The following is a 16,052-nucleotide window of genomic DNA, read 5'->3' as shown; positions in this document are numbered from 1 at the left end:
TCATTGAAATCCAGTAAATAAAATGGGAAAAATAACACTACATGTTGCATGGTGAAACCACCTTTGCAAAAATTATAACTGAGAAAATTATGACAGTGAGAGATCTGACTTAACAAACTCCATCTTGCTTCTAATCTCCAAGCTGTCCTTGTTCATTCCTGAGCATAGGCCTAACTAACTTTGGGAGAAACTTAGTTTATAGTTTAACTTTGTTTTTTTTTTTTTTTTTTTTTTTTTTGAGACGGAGTCTCGCTGTGCTCCCAGGCTGGAGTGCAGTGGCGTGATCTCGGCTCACTGCAAGCTCCGCCTCCCGGGTTCACGCCATTCTCCCGCCTCAGCCTCCCAAGTAGCTGAGACTACAGGCGCCCGCCACCACGCCCGACTAGTTTTTTTTGTATTTTTAGTAGAGACGGGGTTTTACCATGTTAGCCAGGATAGTCTCGATCTCCTGACCTCGTGATCCACCCGCCTCGGCCTCCCAAAGTGCTGGGATTACAGGCTTGAGCCACCGCGCCCGGCCTATAGTTTAACTTTGAAACAAAGATAACAGCCCTTTCCCTCTAGGCTGGGCACGGTGCTTCCGCCTGTAATCCTAGCACTTTGGGAGGCCGAGGCAGGCGGATCACGAGGTCAGGAGATCTAGACCATCCTAACACAGTGAAACCCCGTCTCTACTAAAAATACAAAAACTTAGCCAGGCGTGGTGGCGGGCGCCTGTAGTCCCAGCTACTGGGGAGGCTGAGGCAAGAGAATGGCATGAACCTGGGAGGCGGAGCTTGCAGTGAGCCGAGATCGCCTTCAGCCCAGGCGGACAGAGCAGACTCCCTCTGTCTCTAAATAAATAAATAAATAAATAAATAAATAAATAAATAAATAAAACAGCCCTTTCCCAAAACAAACCCTCTTCTTGCCTGGGGACCAGACTGCCTTTGTAGGACTAACAAAAGCCACAAGATTAGAGATTATGGTTTAGGAGTCATGCAGCCAAGGGCCAGGGGCCACAAGATTCTAAACCTTCCCAATTGCTCCTGGGGATAACATCACTGTTGTAAAACCTAAAATTGGTGCTCGAGATATTTTTTCAGAACCAGCACTCGATGGATCAGCTAGTACCACCCAGATTGATAAACTGGGTCATCTGGTCCTGTGGTTCCCTCCCAGGAATTTACTCTGTGCAATTAGACAACTTCGACTCCCTGTGATTTCATCTCTAACCCAACTAATCAACACTCCCCACTACCTGGCCCCCCCACCCATCAAATTATCCCTAAAAACCTCTGATCACTGAATTTTCAGGGAGATCGAGTTGAGTAATAACTCTGTTTCTCCCATGGCATGGCTGGCCCTGTGTCAGTTAAACACTTTGTTTACTGCAATGCCGTGATCTTTTTGTAGCCAGCAAGAAGAACCCACTGGATGGTTACAATGGTAGATAACAGGGCCCAGGACACAATTCCTGCTGGGTGCATAAAAGCTATTGTCATTACCAACATCATCATCACAAGACTCTTACAAAGACTGCTGTGGGGTGGCAGGGAAGAGACACCTCTGTGCAGTCTTTTGGATATTTGTCAAAATATACAATGACTCGGCCGGGCACGGTGGCTCAAGCCTGTAATCCCAGCACTTTGGGAGGCCGAGACGGGCGGATCACGAGGTCAGGAGATCGAGACCATCCTGACTAACACGGTGAAACCCCATCTCTACTAAAAAAATACAAAAAACTAGCCAGGCGTGGTGGCGGGCGCCTGTAGTCCCAGCTACTCAGGAGGCTGAGGCAGGAGAATGGCGTCAACCCGGGAGGCGGAGCTTGCAGTGAGCTGAGATCCGGCCACTGCACTCCAGCCTGAACGGCAGAGCGAGACTCCGTCTCAAAAAAAAAAAAAAAAAAATATACAATGACTCTAACTCAGCAAGTACGGCCTCATGATTTTTACATGAAAGCACACCATAGTAACATTTGCCTACTTGATTTTATTATTTTCTTATAGCTGCATTTTTTCTAAATTGATAAAATCATATATAATTATTGTATGCAACATGATGTTTTGAAATATATATACATTGTGGAATTGATAGGGACAGGAGGCAGGGAAATTCTGGGAGGAAGAGGCCGGGTCCATCAGGCCGAAAAGCCTGATGCCACGGCCCAAAGTGAGAACTTCCATCCCTGTTTTCCCACTCAAATGTTGCCTTTTCCAAAACCACCCATGGCTCACCCTGCTGTCCATACTATGCCCATAAAAACCCCAGGCTCAGCCAGCAGACAGAAGAAAAGCAGCTGGACATTGGAGACTATGGTTGGATGTTGGAGAGAAGCAGCCTGACTTCAGAGGGACAGCTTGACAACGTAGCTTTGGAGAGGATGGCCAGGGATCACCGAACTTCAGGGGATGATTACCTTCCTGCTCCATCCCCTTTTCAGCTCCTCTTCCTGCTGTGAGCCACTTTCACCTGCAATAAAATCCCCTGTGCATTTACCATCTTCAGTTTGTTTGTGTGACCTCATTCCTCCTGGATGCCAGACAAAAACTTGGGTGCCATGAGTGTGGGTGCAAAAGGCTGTCACACTGACCCTCCACTGCGCTGTTAACACTTAAGCTATCCATGGATGGCAAAGCTAAAAGGGCACTGTAACATTTCCCCAGGGGCTTCAGGGGTCATAGTCACCCTCCCCTAGACGCTGCCATGGGGCCAGTGTGGAATTCGCTCTTGCTGGCACCCAAAACCACTCACCCTGTCTCCTGCACCCGCTTACCTGTGCTCCCCCTCCCACGAGGGGTAGAACCACAAGTGAGTGGAGTTCGCCCCTGCCAGTGCCCGCGTACTCTAGTTCCCATCCAATAAGGGGTCAGGGAAATATCCTGCTTCAGAATGACTAAATCAAGCTCATTAACATATGCATCACTTCACATTGTTTTGTTTTGCTTTGAGACAGGGTCTCATTCTCTCACCCAGGCTGAAGTACAGTGGCACTATCACGGCTCACAGCAGCCTTGACCTCTTGGGCTTAAGCCATTCTCCCACTTCAGCCTCCTGAGTAGTTGAGACTACAGCCATGCACCACCACGCCCAGCTAGTTTACCTTCTGCAGAGATGGGGTTTCACCATGTTGCCCAGGCTGGTCTCAAACTCCTGGGCTCAAGCACTCCTCCTCGCCTTGGTCTCCGAAAGTGCTGTGATTACTGGTGTGAGCCATGGTACTGGTCTTAGTTATCTTTTTTGTGTTGAGAAGATTTAAAATCTACTCTTTAAGCATTTGTCAAGAATACAACATAACTACAGTCACCAGGTTGTACAATAGATCTCTTGAACTTATTCCTCCTAGCTACCTGAAATTTTGTGTCCTTTGACCAACATTACCCCACTCCCACCACCTGGCAGCCTCAGTCTCTGGTAACCAACATTTCAATCTATTTCTATGAGACAACTTTTTTAGGTTCCATATATGAGTGGAATTATGTAGTATTTGTCCTCTGTGCCTTGTTGTAACAATTGACAGGATTTTCTTCTCTTTTATGACCAAATAGTATTCAGTTGTGTATCTCTACCACATTGTAAAAATCCATTTATCTGTTGATGGGCACTTCAGTTGCTTGACTATTGTGAATAGTGCTGCAATGAATATGGCAGTGCAGATATCTTTTTGACATACCAATTTCAATTCCTTGGGATGTATACTCGGTAGTGGGATTCCTGGGTCATATGGTAATTTTATTTTTATTTTTATTGATTTATTTCTTTGGGACAGGGTGTTGCTCTAAAACCCAGTCTGGAGTGCAGTGGCATGATCATAGCTCACTGCCATTTTGACCTCCCAGGCTCAAGTGATCCTCCTTCTTCAGCCTCCTGAGTAGGTGGGACCACAGGAATGTGCCACCACACCCAGCTTATTTATTTATTTATTTTTGAGACAGGGTCTAGCTTTGTTACCCAGGCTGGAGTAAAGTGGTGCAATCTTGGCTCACTGCAACCTCCATCTCCCGAATTCAAGCAATTCTACTGCCTCAGCCTCCCAAGTAGCTGGGACTACAGGTATGTGCCAACATACTTGGCTATTTTTTGTATTTTTAGTAGAGACAGGGTTTCACCATGTTGACCAGGCTGGTCTCTAACTCCTGACCTCAAGTGATCTGCCTGCCTCAGCCTCCCAAAGTGCTGGCATGACAGGACTGAGCCACTGAGCCCAGCCACTAATTTATTTTTATCTGGAAAAGAAAAGAGGTTCATTTGGCTCAAAGTTCTACAGGCTGTACAGGAAACATGACGTGAGCATCAGCTTCTGATAAGGCCTCAGGAAGCTTCCACTCATGATGGCAGGCAAAGGGGACCTGGTGTATAGAGATCACACGTCAGGAAGTGAGAAAGAACTGTTATTACTGTGGGGTCAGCACCAATGCATTCATGAGGGATCCACTCCCATGAGCAAAACACCTCCCACCAGGCCCCACCTCCAACACTGGGGATCAAATTTCAACCTGAGATTTGAAGGGGACAAATATCCAAATTGTATCAGGTGGACAGTGTGGCTGATGCTTTCCCCGCTTCAGAGGGAATTGGACACAGGCTCCGGGAGAGAAGATACAAAGTGCCAAGACCAGCTGGGTCGGGGAGACCCTAACTCAGCGGCACTAGAGGAATTAAAGACACACACACAGAAATATAGAGGTGTGGAGTGGGAAATGAGGGTTCTCACAGCCTTCAGAGCTGAGAGCCTCGAACAGAAATTTACCCACGTATGTATTAACAGCAAGCCAGTGATAAGCATTGTTTCTATAGATTACAGATTAACTAAAAGTATTCCTTATGGGAAATGAAGGGATGGGCTGAAAAAAAGGGATGGGTTGGGCTAGTTATCTGCAGCAGGAGCATTTCCTTAAGGCACAGATCGCTCATGCTATTGTTTGTAGCTTCAGAATGCCTTGAAGCAGTCTTCCGCCCTGGGTGGGCCAGGTGTTCCTTGCCCTCATTCAGGTAAACCCACAACCTTCCAGCGTGGGCATCATGACCATCATGAACATGTCACAGTGCTGCAGAGATTTTGTTTATGGCCAGTTTTGGGGCCAGTTTATGGCCAGATTTTGGGGGCCTGTTCCTCATTCCTCACAAAGGGGTGAGGAATGAGGTCGAGTGTTGCGACACAGTTTTAGCAAATGCAGGTACAGACAACCAGGCTGGGTGTAACTGAAATGCATGCTTCATGTAGATGCGCTCAGCTGAGACGCCTGGTGTGTGTGGGGAGGGTGGGTGCAGGTTAGCCTGAGCACAATGGCAGCGCAGGATTTAGACACAGAAATGATTTGCAGGTGCCAGAGGAGGGTCAGTGTGCTAGTCACCTACTGCTGCACAACAAATTATCCAACTTTGTTGGATTACCCAGGAATTACCCAGGAATCCCACTACTGAGTATACATCCCAAGGAATTGAAATTGGTACGTCGAAAAGATGTCTGCACCGCCATATTCATCGGTCTTCTGTGCCTGGCTTAAAACAACACCCTTTTATTATCTCTCTGTTTCCGTGGGTCGGGAACCCGGGCATGGCTCTGCTGGGTTCCCTGCTTCATGGTCTCTCCCAAGAATGCAATCAAGGTGCCAGCCAGGACAAATATCTCATCTCATGGCTCAACTGGAAAGGGGTCACTTCCAAGTTCACTCATTTCATACGACCTGTGGGACTGAGGGCCTCAGTTCTTCCCCGGCTTTTGGCCTGAAGCTGCTTTCAATTCCTTCCCTCGTGGGCCTTGCAGAACGGAGAGCGTGCCAAGAAGGCAGTTGAGTTTGCCATAAGACAGAAGTCACAATCTTTTGTAATCGAATCATGGAAGCCACCTCCCACCACCTTTGCCATATTCTTTGGGTTAGAAGCAAAGTCATAAAGTCGGGCCCACACTCAAGGGAAGGAAATGACACAAGGGCACCCAAACAAGAGGTGGAGGTTGTTGGAGGCCCTCTTAGAAGTTTGCCTGACACCAGTGGGGAGGTCCCGGGAGAAAAATATCTTAAACTACCCTTCCCCCGGGTCTGGACTGTCCTTGAGAACTATTTAAAGAGAGAATCTTTTAAGTGAATTAAGTGGCAAAGAAAAAAAAAATTATAAAAATACCAATATTCAAAAAACTTTCTGGGGAGTTTGTAATGGTTTATAAGCACTGTGCTTAGTTTCTTATGTGACTGTCTTTTAAAAATAGTAATTAATGGGCTGGGCGCTGTGGCTCATGTCTGTAATCCCAGCACTTTGGGAGGCCGAGGTGGGCGGATCACCTGAGGTCAGGAGTTGCAGACCAGCCTGACCAACATAGTGAAACTCTGTCTCTACTAAAAATCCAAAATATTAGCTGGGCGTGGTGGCGGGCAGCTGTACTCCTAGATACTCAGGAGGCTGAGGCAGCAGAATTGCTTGAACTCAGGAGGCAGAGGTTGCAGTGAGCCAAGATTGGGCCACTGCACTCCAGCTTGGGCAACAGAGTAAGATTCCATCTCAACAAAACAAAACAAAAAATAGTAATTAATGGAAAACAGGTAATTCACCTGTAATTTATCAAAACCGAAGCTTCCTCATCCCAACCCCTACACAGGGTCCGATTCAGTATTTTGTCCTTGGGGAAAAACTGAGAGTGTTCTAGTTTTCTTTTGCTGCATCACAATCATCCCAAAGTTTCATGGCTTAAAGCGATGTGGGGTTTTTTGTTGTTGTTGTTGTTTGTTTTTTGAGACAGTCTTGGTCTCTCACCCAGGCTGGAGCGCAGTGGTGCAATCACTGTTCACTGCAGCTTTGACCTCCCGGGTTCAAGGGATTCTCCCGCCTCAGCCTCCCTAGTAGCTAAGACCACAGGCTCACACTGACAGACCCAGTTAATTTTTTTATTTTTTGTAGAGACAGGGTTTTGCCATGTTGCCCAGGCTGATCTCAAACTCCTGGCCCCAAGCATTCATCCCACCCGAGCCTCCCAAAGTTCTGGGATTGCAGGCACGAGCCACTGCTCCAGAATCAAAGCCATGTTTATTCTGCTCACAAATTTACAACTTGGATAGGACTCACTGGGGCTCGTGTCTGCTTCACTCAGCATCAGCTGGGCCACTTGAAGACAGGGGCTGGAACCTTCTGAAAGCTCTCTCACGTACAAGTCTGGCAGTTGATGCTGGCTCTCAGACGGGGCTGTGGCCAGGTTACCTACAGGTGGCTTTTCTGTGCATCTGCTTGGGCTTCCTCACAGCACAGAGCCTGGGTTCCGAGGGTGAGCATCCCGAGAAAGAGAGAGCCAGGCAGAAGTTATCCCCTTTTATGACTTAGCCTTCAAAGTCATCTGGGGTCACCCCTGCCACAGTCTCAGGCCTGCTGGACGGAAGGGGTGAGAACATAGATCCCATATCTCCACGAAGGAGATCAAGGTCATCGAAGTCATTGTAAGGAGGGCATGTGGCATGGGATATATCCGTGCATTCACCTTTGGCAAATACAATCAGCCACAGAGAACAAACAACCCCACCACCATCCCACACCCGAGTTTTCACGGGTGTCAGTGACAACAAGCATCATAGGATGAAGGGAAGTCAGCAGTCATGAAAAAATAAGGCAGCAAGAAGTACAATCCTTTCCGCCTCGTCTCCCATGAGAGCAGGAGGTTGGGAATGAATCCATCTGCCTGAACTAGAGAAGAGACTTTATGCAAGGTCACTGGGCCGAGCCTGTGGGTTTGGGCTTCTCAGCTGGCCTGTTAGGGTGAAGCTTGTTCTCGTCTTTTGCTGCACACAAAACTACCATAAATTTAGTAGCTTCAAACAACACCCGTTTACTATCTCACAGCTTTGTAGGTCAGGAATCCAAGCAGGCTCGGCTGGGTTGTGCTCGGGTTATTACAAGGCTGAAATCCAGGTGTCCGCCAAAAATTCTGTTAGCCAGGGCTTCTATCATCAGCTCTTCTATGCGGGGCGCTGCTAGGGAGGTCCTGACCACCAGAGGGCACTAGAACCACAATCCCGGTCCCAGGGAACTTTGCTTGTGCGCCAGCGCCTTTCTGTCAGAATGCGGTCCAGCCACCAGCCGCAGCAGCGTCTGGGAACTTGTTTGAAAAGCTGAACCTGGGGCCGGGCGCGGTAGCTCAAGCCTGTAATCCCAGCACTTTGGGAGGTCGAGACGGGCGGATCACGAGGTCAGGAGATTGAGACCATCCTGGCTAACGCGGTGAAACCCCGTCTCTACTAAAAAATACAAATACAAAAAACTAGCCGGGCGAGGTGGCGGGCGCCTGTAGTCCCAGCTACTCGGGAGGCTGAGCCAGGAGAATGGCGTGAACCCGGGAGGCGGAGCTTGCAGTGAGCTGAGAACCGGCCACTGCACTACAGCCTGGGCGACAGAGCGAGACTCCGTCTCAAAAAAAAAAAAAAAAAAAAAAAAAAGCAGAACCTCAGGACTTAAAACCATACCCGCTGAATCTAAATCTGCATTTCGTCAACCCCCCAGCCCCACTCCCGCCCACCCAGGCAATTCATGTACACCCTTGAGGGCCAGGCTCTAACTCAGTGGTTCTCTAACTTGGCTGCATGTTAGAACCACCAGAAGAACTGTTTGTGTGTTTGTTTGTTTATTTGTTTGTTTGTTTGAGATGGAGTTTCCCTCTGTCGCCCAGGCTGGAGTGCAATGGCGCGATCTCGGTTCACTGCAACCTCCGTCTCCCGGGTTCAAGCGATTCTCCGGCCTCAGCATCCTGAGTAGCTGGGTTTACGGGCTCCCTCCCGCCATTACGCCCGGCTAATTTTTGTATTTTTGTAGAGACGGGGTTTCACCATGTTGACCAGGCTGGTCTCGAACTTCTCATCTCATGTGATCTGCCCAGCTCGGCCTCCCAAAGTGTTGGGATTACAGGCGTGAGCCACCGCGCCCAACCCAGCGGAACTTTTAAAATCCCTGATGCAAGGGACTACCCCCAGAGATTTTAATTGCATTGGTCTAGGGTGCAGCCTGCTGCCCGGATTGTTAAAAGCTTCCCTGGGGATTCTACTGTGCGGTTAAAGTTGAGAAGGGCTGCAAGCCTGGGTCATTGCACACTGTAAGAACCTTGTGTATGAATGGAACTGTGCTTTGGAACAACTCCATGCCACCAGTGTGTGTAGGCACAGGAGAAACACATAAAGCCCTGACTCTCAAGGGTCTCCTGGAATGGAAGACCTCAGCCCTCAGGGGCCTTCAGATAATGGTGCAGTCAGGGCAAACATGGAACACCAAGGATGTGTGATCTCATTTTCCAGGTGCTTCAAAGACTCAAGTCAAACACCAACTGCTCAGAGAGCAAATTCTGGTTCACCCACCCAAACCCATGCTCAGTGATGGGGCTCACGGCAGTTTCCTGTAAGTGTTTGCTAGTCTCACCTTTCTAACTCCATTGTGGGCCCCCTGAGAGAAGTAATGAGTCGGGTCCCCCCTCAGTGGAGTCCCATTCGCCATTGCTTTTGTGACCTAGGAAGAAACCAGCTGACGGTGGAATTGGTGAGTTGTGCTCCAGGAAAGAAGGTGCCTGGAAGACAGAGATCAGCGATGTTAGGATGTTAGGAGGGACTCTATAAAAAAATTTATTCTTTCCTATGTATATAGAACTTCATGGTTCCCAATGCACTCTTAGGTGCACTGTTACGTTTTATAACACCCATCTGCATTAGATTAGAGTAGGTTAGCTGTACGGATGAGGAAAACTTAGCGACAGAGGCATAAATAGATATGCTGGAATTTGCATGAGTCAGGCAGAATTAGAACAAGAAATCACCTTCCTAAATTTCTTTTTTTTTTTGAGACGGAGTCTCGCTCTGTCGCCCAGGCTGGAGTGCAGTGGCCGGATCTCAGGTCACTGCAAGCTCCTCCTCCCGGGTTTATGCCATTCTCCTTTCTCAGCCTCCCGAGTAGCTGGGACTACAGGCGCCCGCCACCTTGCCCGGCTAGTTTTTTGTATTTTTTAGTAGAGGCGGGGTTTCACCGTGTTAGCCAGGATGGTCTCGATCTCCTGACCTCATGATCCGCCCGTCTCGGCCTCCCAAAGTGCTGGGATTACAGGCTTGAGCCACCGCGCCCGGCCCCTTCCTAAATTTCTTAACTTCCTTTGTGCAGTTTCCAGGATGTAGCAATACCCAGCTTCTGACCTCTCTTTCCTCACTGTTGGGAGCATTTCTGCAGGATTTTGTCTTCATTCTTTCTTTTTGTTCTCCTCCCCAAAATTGTGGATTTGTTTTGTCATTCTGGAACTCTCTGTTAATCTCCCACCAAATGTCCACTGACGTACTTGATTTCTCATTTTTGAAGGAACATTCACCAGGTGTAAATTCTTAATACGTGCTAGCAAAGACAATGATTTCATCACATTATAAGCTTCTTGAATGCAAGCAACTTATTTCCCATTGCATCTCTAGCACCTTTGACAAATATTTGTGGAATGAATGAATAATGGATGAAGGGGATTTGCAAAGTTAAATGTGAGCAAGGGAGGAAGCAGACACAGGAAATTAATCTGAGCCAGTCTGCAGGTGGTGTGGTGGAGATGGTTGTAACCTCTGGACCAAGAGCTGTGAACGATGGTGCACAAAGAAATACTGTCAGCACCACAGAGAGTGGGTTTTATCTTCTCAAATAATGGCCAACTTTCCTGCGTCTTCTTCCCTTTTCCTGCTCCTCTTGAGGATGTATTCCCTGCTCAAATGAAATGCTGAAACCTGGCTGGGTGCAGTGCCTCACACCTGTAATCCCAGCACTTTGGGAGGCTGAGGTGGATGGATCACCTGAGGTCAGGAGTTTGAGACCAGCCTGGCCAACATGGGGAAACCCCATCTCTACTAAAAAATACAAAAATTACCTAGGCATGGCTAGCCTGTAATCTTAGCTACTCGGGAGGCTGAGGCAGGATAATTGCTTGAACCCAGGAAGTGGAGGTTGCAGTGAGCCAAGATCGTGCCATTGCACTCCAGCCTAGGCGACAGAGTGAGACTCCATCGCGAAAAAAAAAAATAAAAGGTGAAGCGCTGAAATGTTCTTTGAAGAATTCAGCGAGCCTTTCGATACTGACTTTCAGTAAAGGCCTCCCCTGCTCCCTGCTCCCTGCCTTTTTTTTCTATAAAGTGCCCTTACTCCTCTGGAGTCAGAAACCCTTCTCCTTCTGGGGTCCCCAAACAATGCTCCTCCCTGAGACAAATGAGGTGCGGGAAGGATATGAATGGCATGCCCTTCCTCCACCACCAGTGTTTCTGCTGAAACCATTTTCACTAATTAATCAGGGAAGAAGGGAGGGGGAGAAACGAAAATAAACCAAGCTTGTAGAACATTCAGCGTTCATTGTGAGGTCATCCTGCTCTCTGACCCACCCTTCCTCACAGTGGTTTGGTGCCTGTTGTTCTAGAATCACACAGACCTGTTCCAAGATGATAGTTCCCCTTAACTGCTCTAGAGATAAGAACTTGAACATTATGAAATGTTAAGTTTTGGCCAGGTGCAGTGGCTCAAGCCTGTAATCCCAATACTTTGGGAGGCTGCTGTGGGTGATCTCCGGTCAGAAAGCTCATACAAGCTGCAAGCCAAACATGGTGAAAGCCCGTCTCTACTGAAAATAAGCAAAAATTGGCTGGGCATGGTGGCAGGTGCCTGTGTAATCCCAGCTACCAGGAGGCTGAGATAGGAGAATCGCTTGAACCCAGGGAGGTGGAGGCTGGAACAGTGAGCCCACCCTCGCACTCCAGCCTGGGCTTACAACAGCCAAAACTCAGCCTCAAAGAAGGAAAGGAAGGAAATAAAGCAAAGCAAAGGAAGGAAGGAAGGAAGGAAGGAAGGAAGGAAGGAAGGAAGGAAGGAAGGAAGGAAGGAAGGAAGGAAGGAAGGAAGGTTAAGTTTTCCATTTGAGATATTCTTTCAGGTTCTGTATACTGATGAAACCACTGATGCCACTTGGTCTAAAGGAACCCACAGGAGCTGCTGACTCATCAAAGAATGCAGTTTTCATACCCTGATCTCATCTCCCTAACCCCAAAGCAACTAACAGCCCCAATTCTTCAGCTCCTCGTCCTTCCATGATCCCCTTAAAATCGCCAGCCCAAAACCTCAGAGATGGATTTGGCTTCTCCTGTCCTCACTTGGTGCCCTGTGACCATGAAACTCTCTGCTGCCCACACTGTAATGCCCTGGTCTGTCAGCACAGAGGCATGGTTTCTGCCGGTCCTATAACACTGCATCATCAGGATGCTCTGAGGCTCCATACCTGTCACCCCAAGATCAAGAAGCCTCTGCTTTTTCCTCCCCATTACGTCCCACCTCTCCACTTTCTTCCCTGAGAGCACCCCTGCGGGTCTGCAGGGCTCATCCAGGGTGATTCTGTATTAAGGGCATGTGGCTCCGCCTCAGCCCTGGCCCTCTTTGGACTGAGAACCAGGGTCTGCAGGTCCGTGAGTTTAGTAGGCCTTCCTTGTATGGGCTCTGAGCCATAAGAGGACCTCCTATGGAGGGAGCAGGTGATGGTAGAGGAAGAGGCTACACCTAATCGGCACTTGATTGGCAACAGGAAGGCTTAGAAAGGGGTCACAGGCTGGGCCGGGCGCGGTGGCTCAAGCCTGTAATCCCAGCACTTCGGGGAGGCCTGGCACCAAGACCACAGGTCAGGAGATCGAGACCATCCTGGCTAACACGGTGAAACCCCGTCTCTACTAAAATACAAAAAATAGCCGTGGGTGGCGGGCCAGTCCCAACTACTCGGGAGGCTGAGGCAGGAGAATGGCGTGGAACCCGGAGGCGGAGCCAGTGAGCCGAGATCCGCCACTGCAGCCTGGGCGGCAGAGCGAGACCCGCCTCCGCCAAAAAAAAAAAGAAAGCGGGTCACAGGCTGGAGAGCTTCACAGACTGTATCCCACCATGAAGGAAATGGAAACTTGACTTTTCCATTCTCAGATTACAAGTGTTAACTTTTCATGATGGTGCGTTGATAAAGAGTAAGCCTAATTGGAATAAGTTGGGGCCAATTTGGGGTTGGGTCTCAGGGAATGAAGATGAGGGTGCAGGCCCAAATTCCTACTCTCTCAGCGTAGCCCCCAGAGTCTTCTGCTAAACTCTCCTCATTCTTCAAGACCCAAGCCCCTTCCTTCGGACTCATCTGATCACATCCAACGAGGTAAATAAACATTGCTAAGAATTTTGTATCTCACGGATGGGCGCTGTGGTCTGCGCCTGTAATCCCAGCACTTTGGGGAGCTGAGGCTGGTGATCACCTGAGGTCAGGAGTTCGAGACCAGCCTGGCCAACATGGTGAAACCCCATCTCTACTAAAAAATCCAAAAATTAGGCCGATGTGCGGGTGGGTGGCAACGGTAACCCTGCAACAACTTTGAAAGGCTGAGGCAAGAGAATCACTTGAACCCAGGGAGAGGCAGAGGTTGGCAGTGAGCCAAGATCACGCCACGCACTCCAACCTGGGCAACAAGAGCAAAGACCTGTCTCAAAAACATCCTAGCATGGATGTCGAGAGATACAACAAGAGACATCCTGAGGAAACCCTGCTCTCAGGGTGACAGGAAACCTGGAACAGGAATGGTGGAACTGAGGTAGAGCAGCAGTGAGCAGATCTCACCTGTGCCTGGGCAAGGACTGCCTCAAAAAAAAAAAAAAAAAAAAAAAAAATCACCCAATTCTGTGCCACAAGGAAACTTTTGGGGACTATGGATGCACACATTTGCTAAAAGTCATTGAAGTATATGCTCAAAATGAGTACATTTTGTGTGTAAATTACACCTCAATAAGTTGATTTAAAAAAAAACTACCCAAGCATCTATGAACATTGGCAATTGTTAAAGTTTTGATGATGGACACGTGGCAGCTCATTATTTCTCTTACTTCTTATACTGCTTAAATTTTGAGACGGAGTCTTGTCACTGCCCAGGGTTGAAGTGCAGGCCGATCTCTTTCAGCTCATCACAAGTCTGGCCTCCTGGGTTCACGCTTATTCTCCTGCCTCAGCCTCCTAGAAGCTGGGACTACAGGCTGCCACCTCGGGCCCCAGCCAGTTTTTGTGGCTTTTTAGGTAGAGACGGGTTTCACCAGGTTAGCCAGGATGGTCTTGATTCCTGACCTCGTGATCCACCCGTCTCGGCCTCCCAAAGTGCTAGGATTACAGGCTTGAGCCACCGCGCCCGGCCTGAGAATGTTTAAATTTTTCATAATAAAATTTAAAAATAAATTTACTCTGTGCTAATACGTTTAGTTCTGGGAAGCAAAGTGTCATTGGGTATGTAAGATTCACACTTTAATTCTTCCATGTCACAAGCAATTCATTGAGCACCAGCCTTGTGCCAAACATTGGACTGGTGCACTGGAAATCTTATGACAAGGTCACAGCCTGCCCCTGTCCTGATAGTGTGCACAGTGGAGGGAAAGACATGGATGCTTAACAAATAATTGCCCAGGTAAATGGTGACTTTCATAATCCATATAAAGAAGCCAGATGCCATGAAATATGACGGAAGAACCCATCTTGCTCTAGGCAATCAGAAAGGCTTTCTAGAGGAGGTGATGGTTAAACCGGGTGCTGAAGGATGAATAGGAGAGTGAGAGAAAAATACGGAAGCATTCATTGTTGCTATTGTTGTTTTTTTGAGACAGGGTGTCACTCTGCAGTGGCACTCACTGTATAGCGGCACTCATAGCTCACTGTAAACTCGACCTATTGAGCTGAAGGGACCATCCCACCTCAGCTTCCCCAGTAGTTGGGACCACAGGTGCACACCACTATGCCTGGCTAATTTTTTTTTTCTTTTATTTTTTGCTAGAGACAGGGTCTTGCTATGTTGCCCAGGCTGGTCTTGAATTCCTGGCCTCAAGTGAGCCTACCATCTCAGCCTCCCAAAGTGCTGGGATTACAGGCGTGAGCCACAATGCCAAGCCATACGCAGGAATGTCTTAATCCAGCAAGCTTTTATGGTATCAATGCTATGTGATTAATTCCAAGTACTTTTCCTTGGGGAACTCTTATTCTACCAGGAGATTCCAAATGTGGTAAACACTTTATTACGATTCAAAGCGTTAATTACTCTAATGGAAAAAACCTATCTCATTGAGAACCAAGGAGAAAAAGAGTTCTTGGAGAGAATTATTGCTGAAGTATTTACAATGGAAGTTGCTGCTAAACTGGGTGTGAAAACACAGTTGATGTTCGCTAAGTGCACCAAAGGGACTGCATGAAGCAGTAGTGCTCCAGCTATTCAAAACCTCAAATGAGGACTTTGTTCCAGGAAGAAGGACAAGGGCCTGAAACTGGACTTTGGAAAGCGGGTGGATTTGTACAGAAAGGAAGAGTATTGTAGGCAGGTGGATCGCGCAGGTTTTAAGGTGGTGTGTGAGAGACAGAGTGAATGGAGCTGAGGGAGCAAGCAGGGGGATATTTGGCTGGGTGTTTAGCTAGGGTAGGGTCGACATGGAACCCTTGGATGCCAAGACGAGGAGGTTGGAAAGGACCCTGACAATGGGACCTCCCTCCCAGTTGCATTCCCCTCTCACTGCCTCAACTTTAGGTGTGTGGAAGAGCAGACCCTGGTGGCCTTTCAGTACCAAGAGTCATCTTTGGTCAAAATTGCTGAGGATCAGGTCTGGCTGGGAGCACCTAGTCTGGCTGGAGGCAGAGGTGGCCAGGAGCCGAGCACCAGGGGAGAGAGAGCTCTCAGCATGGTGAGGAGAGCACTGTCCAGTTTACATATTTCTTTCTGGAGGAATCAAGTTCTCCCAACTTGATTCAGGACCGGTGACCCCCAAACTGGGGCTTAGCATGTGAGGGTTCTTGGCTTTGCTCAAGAAAGAGTTCAAGGGTGAGTCAGTGTGAGCCAGTGGTAGGGTAGAAGAAAAGACGTTCATTGAAGAAGCCGTGTTACAGCTCCATGACTGCTCCTGCAGAGCAGGACTACGTGGTCCCATAGGCAGAGAGCAGCAGCTCGAAGGAGTTCTGCAGTCAGATTTATGCCCACATTTAATTGCATGTAGACTAAGGGGCGGTTTATGCAGACATTTCTAGGGAAGAGGTAGCAGCTTTGGGGTCATTATATCAT

Source organism: Papio anubis, chromosome 20 (assembly GCF_008728515.1).
Source record: "Papio anubis isolate 15944 chromosome 20, Panubis1.0, whole genome shotgun sequence".
Classification (NCBI taxonomy): domain Eukaryota; kingdom Metazoa; phylum Chordata; class Mammalia; order Primates; family Cercopithecidae; genus Papio; species Papio anubis.
This window is presented reverse-complemented; position numbering follows the sequence as displayed.